The sequence below is a fragment of the Protopterus annectens genome, chromosome 7.part1 (assembly GCF_019279795.1).
Source record: "Protopterus annectens isolate FY-2018-M chromosome 7.part1, PAN1.0, whole genome shotgun sequence".
Taxonomy (NCBI): domain Eukaryota; kingdom Metazoa; phylum Chordata; order Ceratodontiformes; family Protopteridae; genus Protopterus; species Protopterus annectens.
Window position 1 is genome coordinate 161,774,965 of NC_056740.1, and position 10,000 is coordinate 161,784,964.

Consider the following 10,000-nt stretch of genomic DNA (forward strand, 5'->3'; position numbering starts at 1 on the left):
TTCAATCAGCAAAGGGCCCATACATCTTGCAAAAGGCCTGGTGAACAAATTAACCAATCCTCCTATTACCCAGAATATGGTCTGAACCCATGTGTCATACACAAACACACTTGCCTAGAAAATCTCACTATATTGCTAATACCCTGCACATTGTTGACAGGTAGTAGGCATGGTGTGATTGCAGTGGGCTGCAGAGGGCATGGCACCTTGTCCACCAGTACAATAGGCACATAATTGCGGACAATGCACCTTCACTATGTTCCCCACTGGACGCCTGCAACATATGTGGTGCCATCAAATGTGATCCACAAAGGACATACAATGCCTTACACACATGCCCTGTATGGACAGATGCCACTGACACCAGGGAATACCTGTATCATGCTATCAATGCAGGTGCAGGGTCAATCTGCTGTCTATTAGCAGGTCCTGCCACACCAGGCCAGGATTGGCACATCTGATGATGACAGTCTGTGTACATAACATGTACCAGGCAAACCAGGTACACTTAAACATGTCACTGTACATTAAAGTGGGACGTGCACATCCCATGCAATGTCCATGTCAAGGACTATCAAACACAGACATGGCATACATTGCAAAGCAATGACCACACACAATAGTAACCAGGATGACGGGACAGTTAACACAATACCCATCTGTGTGGGACATTGCAGACACTACACCCCTGAACCACACTGCAGACCATTGCCAGGTGGCCTGATGCCAAGGATTACCCCTCAACCAGCCTTGTGCAGCCATCTTGCACAGCCAACCACTGCACACATGCATGTCAGTACTGGCACCTTGTGTCTGCAAGTGGGGTATGATGTTCCCAACCACAGTCATACCCAGTATAACTCCCATTGGCATACTGACTGATGTCAGACACGTTCACATGCCCTAGCCCATAGAACCTCAGGATAACCCCTGTGATGCATGTAATACCTGAGCATTACTGTAGTGTGGCAAACTAAGTAGTTAGGAAGTATATTTGTGAGTCTGCCACAGTGTGCCAATGTGTCTGAGTCCCTTAGAGAGAGTGGTTGTGTTGACAATGACATCTGTTCATGTGGAAAGCCATGTGTGCTACACCTAATGTATGTCTACTATATCTCTGTTGCAGATGTCGCTCACCAGCACACATATATGTTCTTACAGCACACCAACATGTCAGCTATGTGGCACATGGAATAACTGCATGCACGTGTAATAGTAATGGCTAGTCAGTCAGGGGTTTGAACCCCCGTACTGGTAGGGCTGTGACAGAAGATGCTTAGGTTTTAGTCTCCCAGCCCTTCTCTGATGTACTTTGCCTCTGTCTGTCCCTCCCACACACTCTCTGGTGGGCGTGGAGATGTACACTTGCTCAGCAGCAGCTTGTGTTTTGTAGGTGATGGTCATGATCAGGTGATGGCCTCTGCACCTATTGCAGTCCTCCTCTAGCTGACTGTATAGGGAACAGCTGTGGTGACATTCCCATAGCCAATTGCATGGAAACACAGTACAATATCTAGGTTGGTGTTTGCCCATGACAGTCACTGTGAGTGGAACCTGGATCTGGTGTTTGGTAAACAGCATCACAGATGAAATCTGGATAGTCCTCAAACAACATACACAGTGGAAAATAGCCTAAAGTCAGGAGGGTGATGTGCCAGACATGACTACAGCATGTAAGTGTAGCTATGCTTCATTCAGACTACTGCCAATTTAACAGGTTGCATGTGGTAATGGCTAGTTTGCATGTTTTAAAAACTGACAAGAAGACCCCCATCTGTAGTGACATCTGTGGACTGGTCAGTGTGTGGAACCATGTGAACTGCAGAAGCATAGTGTGAGGATTGCAGTCAGTACATGGTGACAGTGATGAGAGTTACTGCCATCACATCCCTGATTGCACAGATGTCACATGGAACAGTGGTATGACAGTCACTGTCTGAGGTTATCTCAGTGATATGCCGATAATGGGCCACTGTTCATAGCTGCAGTCACAAGTCATCTACGCTTTGGACAGATATCATGCAGTATATATGCATGTGTTGTGCGCCCTCTGCAAATGTATGACATCTGTTGTCTTGGGTTGATGGTATTATCTATTCATGCAGTTATAAGTAATCCTGAATGCTGTTGACTATTAATAAGCCTTATCTGTATTAAAACTGCAACACCATAGGCTGTATGGGTTTGGAGGTCCCGGCGGAACTACCTGCCCCACTTCAGCAGGCCATGGCACTGGGCACCAGCACATCTGGGGCCCAGCCTTGGACCTCCACCTCAGTTGGCTCTGCACCACCTTCTGGAGGAACCGCCACTAAGGATGGGGCTTGCCCGCCCCTGGGAGCAGGTCCAGACAGGAACCTGTCAGCCATCATATAGTCCAGGCCGTGGTGTGTAGGGGGCTCAATAAGGGGTTTTGAGGCCAGCTCAAGGGCAGAGTAGCACATTTAGAGAGTGAGCCTGCCCCTCCTAGACAGCCCCCAGCACAGCTATCTTTGCGGCTGTGAAGGTGCATTGGTGGCTGCCCATGGGTGGAGACCTCCGTCCCACTGTTTCCATTTGGGGGCTCATGGGCTTGTGACTGCCAAACACCCCTCCCCATCCAAGGTGTATCCCCACATGTGTCATACACTGCCCCTGTATGCTGTCCTGCCTGTCATCCTATCCAACCTATTCTCTACGAGCACACCTACTCTACTTCCCCAACATCCTACTCTCACCTTACAAAAACAGAAACAAAAGGCCAATCTGTTCCCAGAACAATTTTTGTCCCATACATAGCTGTCCATTTCACACACATGTCCACTGGACACGTAACCTTTTTAATTTGCATCACAGCATACTACTGTTGTCCTCACCCCTCTCTCAGGCACACGATCCTGGTATGCACATGGCTCCTAAAGGTTCCAGGTACACGTGATGCAGACGACCCCCTTGTACACACAACACTACTGGTCCCTCTATGGTTACCCCATTTAACTTTTTAATGATGATGATGTTGCACACAGCACTTTGAAAGAGTACTGTTCTCACATAATGATTGGACAGGAACTGTTTTGTTAATGTAAATAAAATGTTCAAAGTAATGTATTTGGGCAATGTACAAATGTTTGCGTGTATTAATGACACGTCTGTCTGAGGGAGTCTTGATATTACATAGGACAATACCACTACATAATACAGGAGTTGCTGGTATTTCCCTTTGCATTCTTTTTTAATACTTTGCTGTCACATGGTATATTCTTGATATACCTATATATGGTTTACTATTAGATGTTCGAAGTGAACTCCATCGACTGCACTTTTGTCGAACACGGAAGTTTGAAAAAGGTAATTTCGAACACCAAAAGCTAACCTAGGAACAGTTTTAACATGGGTCGAGATAGGAGTTCAGTGTTATTGTCAAACTACAAACCTCTCCCCTATCTCGACCCATGTTAAAACCCATTCCTAGGTTAGCTTTTGGTGTTTGATATTACCGTTTTCGAACTTCCGTGTTTGACAAAAGTGCAGTCGACAGAGTTTGCTTCGAACATCTAATAGTAAACCCTATATATATATATATATATATATATATATTTGTATGTATATATATCTGGACATAAACACACACATAATTCTACATAATGAAATACATTTCCTATACTGCTGAATGACAGTGCTGGATGATATTTTTGTGATAACATCCGATGTCTGTATGTCTGCCATGGCTTAGTGGGAAATCACATTTGACTGTGGTGTGCAGGGTCCTGGTTTTGAGCCGTGCACCGGCCCTTTATTTTGTTGCTGGGCAGAACAAGGGCCATCGGATACAGAGTGATTAAGGCACTTTTAAGCAGTTGTGAGCAGATGTGCTCGGCTTTGCGCGATGGTAAGCAGTGGTTACTTTTCATTACAGTTCCTTACACTCAGTTACCTTCTTGATTGCTTAACCTGTGTAGGCAGTGCTTACCCCTGTGCAAACAGGCTGAAACTCACTCACTGCTGCTTAAAAGTGCTTACTCCCGCTTACCCCCACACTTCTTCTTTAAAAGAAATGAAAAAAGGGGTGATAGGAAAGTGGTGAAAAAGGGGCACAAAGAGGGAAAGACAGTAGGGAAGTTAGCTAGGGATGTGCAGGAAGGGTGTAGGGAAGGTTCATAGCTGTCCATTTCTTCTACAGCAATGGCTGTGCATATGCAATAAATTTGGTGGTACATTTGGACACTTACAACCCTGAGAGAAGAATGAGGGCAACAATAGTATGTTGTGATGCCAATTAGAAATGTTTACATGTGTCCAGTGGACATGTGTGTGAAATGGGCAGCTATGTATGGGGTGTGCTTTTTTTGCTGGAACAGATTGCCCTTTTTTCTTTTATGTTTAGGTGAGAGTGGGATGTTGGGGAAGGAGAGTAGGTATGATCGGGGAGGATAGGTTGGGTAGGATGACAGAAAAGACAAACAAGACTCATACGGGGAGGTATGTGACACATGTGGGGGGAAACACCTTGGACGGGGAGGGGTTCCTGTCCACTCCCGCTCCCACGGGGGGGGGGGGCTGAGCCCCATCCCCTGCGGCGGTTCCACCCGAAGATGGTGCAGGGCCAATGGACAAGGAGGTCCCAGGCTGGGCCCCAGATGTGCTGGTGCCCAGTGCCATGGCTAGCTGAGGTGGGACAGGTAGGTCCGCTGGGACCGGCCTTCCCTTATGAGCTATGTTGTAGCATGTTTCAGGCAGATATGGGTTAGTAATAGTCAACAGCATTCATGATTAGTTATAACAGCATGCATAGGTATTCCCATTACCCAGGGCACCAGATATAAAATAGTTGCAGAGCAGGCAGAACACATGCATATATGGGTAAACAGTGGCCATTACAACAACATGCAGGTTTCATTGATGGCAACAGGACATCAATATGGGAGTATTTTAACATGGCACATGCATAGAAACATATGTGAATATTTATAAAGCAATAGGACATATGTCCCAACAAAGGTTAGGATTGTAGACGTACCAACTGAGTTGTGTAAATGGGTTATTTTTGCACATATGGTGGGGGCAAGAGAGAGGGAGTTCAATTAACAACTAATAAATCCTTGTAGATTCCACAACATTTGTAATCACTGCAGTGGTCTGTCCTTTACATGTATTATTACACTACCCAATGGCATTATCTTGTACAATGGTATGTTTGTAGATTAGTATGTATGGGACTTGTGTCTTACATACAGGCTTGACAAGATGCAGGTGTTAATGCAACATGTTTTGAGACTGCTGTCATACACTTTGGGTGAAATGCTGGGATGACAGGTATGTTTGCATGTGCATTCTCTGACTATGTACAGGTCTGACTATCAGTTATATGCCATTAACAGCTGCCTACATTTCTTGGATCATCACACTAGTTTGTTAGGGGAACAGGGCAAAAGGCAGGTGATGTGGGACATTTATCAGGACATACTGGGCAGATTGGAACAGTTGAGTGGTATGAATATGCATACCACTTTCTATCTGAGCATTCTAGCAAACTCTGTACAGTTGTTAAATGTATATATGCATACAGCTTTCTCTCTGAACATTTTAACAAACTGTGTGCAGTTGTGTGGAATGATTATGCATATAACTTACTGATGCTCCTGGGATCCAAAGCCCTGCTGTGTGTGACAAAAGCATTACAGTTAAGATCACTGTACACTATGCTATTAGGCAGTTGTGAGGCTTTGCAATGTATTTAGTCTAATATGACTGACCTGTTTGCACTTCCAACATTGTTATACAGCACATCATACACATTTTATCTGCATACCACAGTGTGGGTAACACTGCTTACTACAACAGTACTATTTAATAACTGCAACAGTACAACAGCATATGACTGCAGAGTAAACAGAAGCAATGCAGAGGTTACACCTTTATTCGCAGCATATTACACAATTCTGTATACTGGTACAACACTTTCTGAGGCTCTTACATTTATTTGTTATGACAGTACATGCAGGCTACTTACTAACCTGCCTAGCAATGCATCCATTGCAGCCTAGCATCATAGGCTTGCTGGTTCACAGCATGCTCATCTGCAGCTGTCAGAGAAGTACAGTGATATTTAGCCATACCTATCCATAGTATACACAAGCTAGGCAATTATTAACTACATAGTGGAAGGAGTACTTACTCAGTTCTGGGGCATTCTGCATTTGCCTTGCTTCCTGGATACACTGTTCCAGGACACCCCCCCTCAGTAGCTTTAGGTCTGCATGGTGGTGACTGACGTGCTCATCAGTCCGTGGGATACCTGTGGCACTAGTGAGGTCACGGCCAAGACTGTCCAAGGCCTCTGTTTTGTACTGTGAGTCCTGGTACTGGCCCTGCAGTAGTCTCCTGTCATGGTGCTTTACCAGGAACCATGCCATGAATTTGGACTCCTGGATGCCCCAGCGCTGCACTCTAAAGTGAGTGCCTTCTCCCACTCCAGCCATTCTGCCTGCAGAGGATGCTACAACCAGTTATGAGCCATATTCCCGCCTCTTCGATTTAAGTAGGGCTGGATACACGCACTTTTCCATAATTGGCTGATTTTGAAAAGGCTAAGCTGTGGGCACACCTGCTTACTTCAGGTTGGCACTGCTTAAAGAGGTGTACTTGTGCGCATATTATATTGGCTTCCCTACACATTGCTTTCAATTACTTAGTTTGGCTGTTCTGTGGTTAGCATTACTTATTGGTTATCTAGCATTATATTTGCCTTTTGTCAATGATGTCTTATTCATTACAGGTTATATATGTGTCTGGTATCTGTGATTCATGTGTACATACACTGTATGGGGTCCTGTGGACTTCAAAACTTTATTACAGTGGCACCTCAACTTTATGTTTACTGCAGTACTGCAATTCACATATTTATGGTCTGTGGCAGGTTATAGAACATTACACTGTACATAGATTCAGTTCACATGTTTGATTTGATTTCCCTGTGGTGAGGATTAGTTTGCTGATACCTCCTTTATATGTATTGCTATCATGGCGTAGTGGTTAACTACTGTGACTGTGATGTACAGGGTCCTCAGTTCTAGCCTTGCAGAGGCTGTTTATTTTGTTGCTGGCCAGAACATGAGCCATTGGGTACAGAGTGATTTAGGCGCTTTAAAGCAGTTGTGAGCGGGTGTGCGCGGGTTTGTGTGGAGCTAAGTGATGCTAACCTCTGGTTACAGTTTCTTACACTCAGTTAGCCTCTACATTGCTTCACCAGTGTGGTACTCGCACACCAGTGGCCAAACAGACTTACACCCACTTGCTCCCGCATGCACACGAGCAATGGCATGCATTTTGTTCACATCTGTCAACCGGGACAGTCGATCTGTAAGCTTGTCCATTGTCAGCAGTGGCCCGGAGTGTAGAGCTCTACATTGACTCCAGCTACATATCCCAATTAATACTGGGGTGTTCACATTCATAGAGGGTAACAGACATAACATAGCTACGTCCCCCATTAATCATGCTTAGTTTACTTTGAACCATCGGTATTATCCATGCTTAGGTCAGGTTTACATGTCAGGTATGACTGTTGACAAAGGTCAGTTTAAAGTGAGGTAGGATTCCTGTTTCACAGGTCTGAGTAGGTTACATGCAGGTATTTGGGGTAGGTGCAGTTATTCCATACCTGTGTGGTACAGTAGAGGTGAATAGCTAGGGAGTAGGCAGGTAGGTAGTGGGGGTGACATTGTAACTTTATAGTAGCCCATAGGTACAATTGGATGGGGAGCAATACAAAAGGTATGTCGGATGTTGGGATTTGTATGCGAGGCAGGACAAAAGGTGTCAGTATCACTAGTTGATGTAGTGGTATAGAGTTCGAGGTGGGGGGGTTGCAAGGTGGTGAGCCTGTGCTGCTCCAGGTGTGCTTGGGGTGTTCCTTCATGTGTTAGTTACATGTGTTCTGTGGGACAGCTGTGATACTACATGTGGGTTGGGTTTCCAGATACTGGCAATTTAGTGGGGGAAGAGGGTGTCACCTATGTGTACCCGTAGACATTAATAGAAATGGAACAGGGGCTGATAGGTACATGGTGTGCATGGGGCACAAAGGGGGGTGTTAGTAGGGGGATTATCCAGGGATGTGCAGGATGGTTGCAGGGAAGGTCCACAGCTGGCCATGCTGTCTATGACAACAGCTGTGCATATGCACTGCATTTGGTGTTTGTGTAAGACACTCACACCCCTGGGTGGGGGTGAGTACCACAATAATACCCTGTGATGCCTACTACATCGGCTTACATGCCTACAGTGGGGTGTTGCGACCATGTGTTCATAGGTGTTGTTTAGTGGGTTATGCAATGACACATATGGTTATACCGTACTTAGCCATGTAAACTGGACTGTGCTGCAGTGGGACCCATATCCGGAATGGCTGCCCATTAGGCATAAGCATGTCTGTCAACTGTACAGAATCCACAGCCTGTCCAGAGTTTGCTTCATACTATTGGTGTGTTCCTCTTACAATCTGCACCTCTCTGGAAAATACCTGGGAATTGACACCATTAAATACAAACAGGTAATTGGGTTTAGGACCCCACATCCTTCAGGCGAGTCATGCTAATGCATAACCTATTATTCTATTAGGTTTCTAAGGTTGTAAGTGGAATATGTACTTTCTGTTCCTATTTGTTCCCCCAACAGTTTATGTTCTGTCCAGTGGTTTTGATCTTAGGGGTTGAGAGGTATGGGCGTAAGCTCTGCCCATTTCGCAATATTACTTACATCCATGGGGCAGTCCTAATGCAATTGTGCCAGCCAACACCTGCATGCCTAGGCCCATAATTACATACCCATAGTTCCCCCACCTGCCTCTCATCTACAGCACTCATCCTTACTGTGGGTGCAGATGGGGTCTAACCACACCACTACACACTGCCCACTCTCCAAGTGTCAGGACCCATATCGTACATTGGGTCGACCCATGGGTCATCAGGATTGCACAACCTACTGGTCCGTGTACGTATGCAGCCTGGTTGGATGAATCATTACAGGGACTGACTCTGATGATCATTAATTTTTGGGGTGTCCCACAAGGGACATTGATGTCTTTTTTTCAAGATTAGACTTGGCAGGTCTCTCCCACTGGTAGTATCCTGGCTGTGGTCTGGGAAGCATTGGTGTGTTTACTTGTATTGTGTGTTTGTATGTTTCACCTGTGTAGGTGGGGGTGGTTGATGTCTGTTGATTGGGCCCCTAACCACATTTGCACGGCCTGTGAACATATGTAATTCGTAACTGCTGTATCATATCCTAGCTATTTACATATGTATATTTACACACACACACACACACACACACACACACACACATATATATATATATATATATATATATATATATATATATACACACACACACACACACACACACACACATATATATATATATATATATATATATATATATATTACTATATACAGATATATCTGTATATATATATATATATATATATGCATACATGTATATATTTATATATTGCTGTCTATGTATATCTAACAACATATGGGTGTATGGGTGTCTGCATATGTATATATCTATATGTGGGTATGTATATGTATTTTGTCTCTGTAGGTATACATTTGTACTACGGAGAGGGAGAGGTATATCTCCATGTAACAATGGGTAGATATACACACACATTCCTCTACATATATACATCTACATCTGGTTATTCTGTTCTTTGCCATGTAGATTAGACTTTGCTGCAGTGGGACTCGTAGTGGGTGTGGCTGCTCATTGGGCGACGACTCTGCCACATCCCTGGGGCTGTCCGTATAGACTTACATCAGCCAACACCTGCCCACCTAGACCCATTAACTAGCTACCCATAGTTCCACCACCCGCACCTTCTCTACAGCACCCATCCTTCCTCTGGGAGCAGGTCGGGTCTGAACACACCACTACACACTGGCCACTCTCCACTTCACGGGACCCATGTCATACATTGTCTTGACCCATGGGTCATCAGGCTTTCCCACCCTTGTAT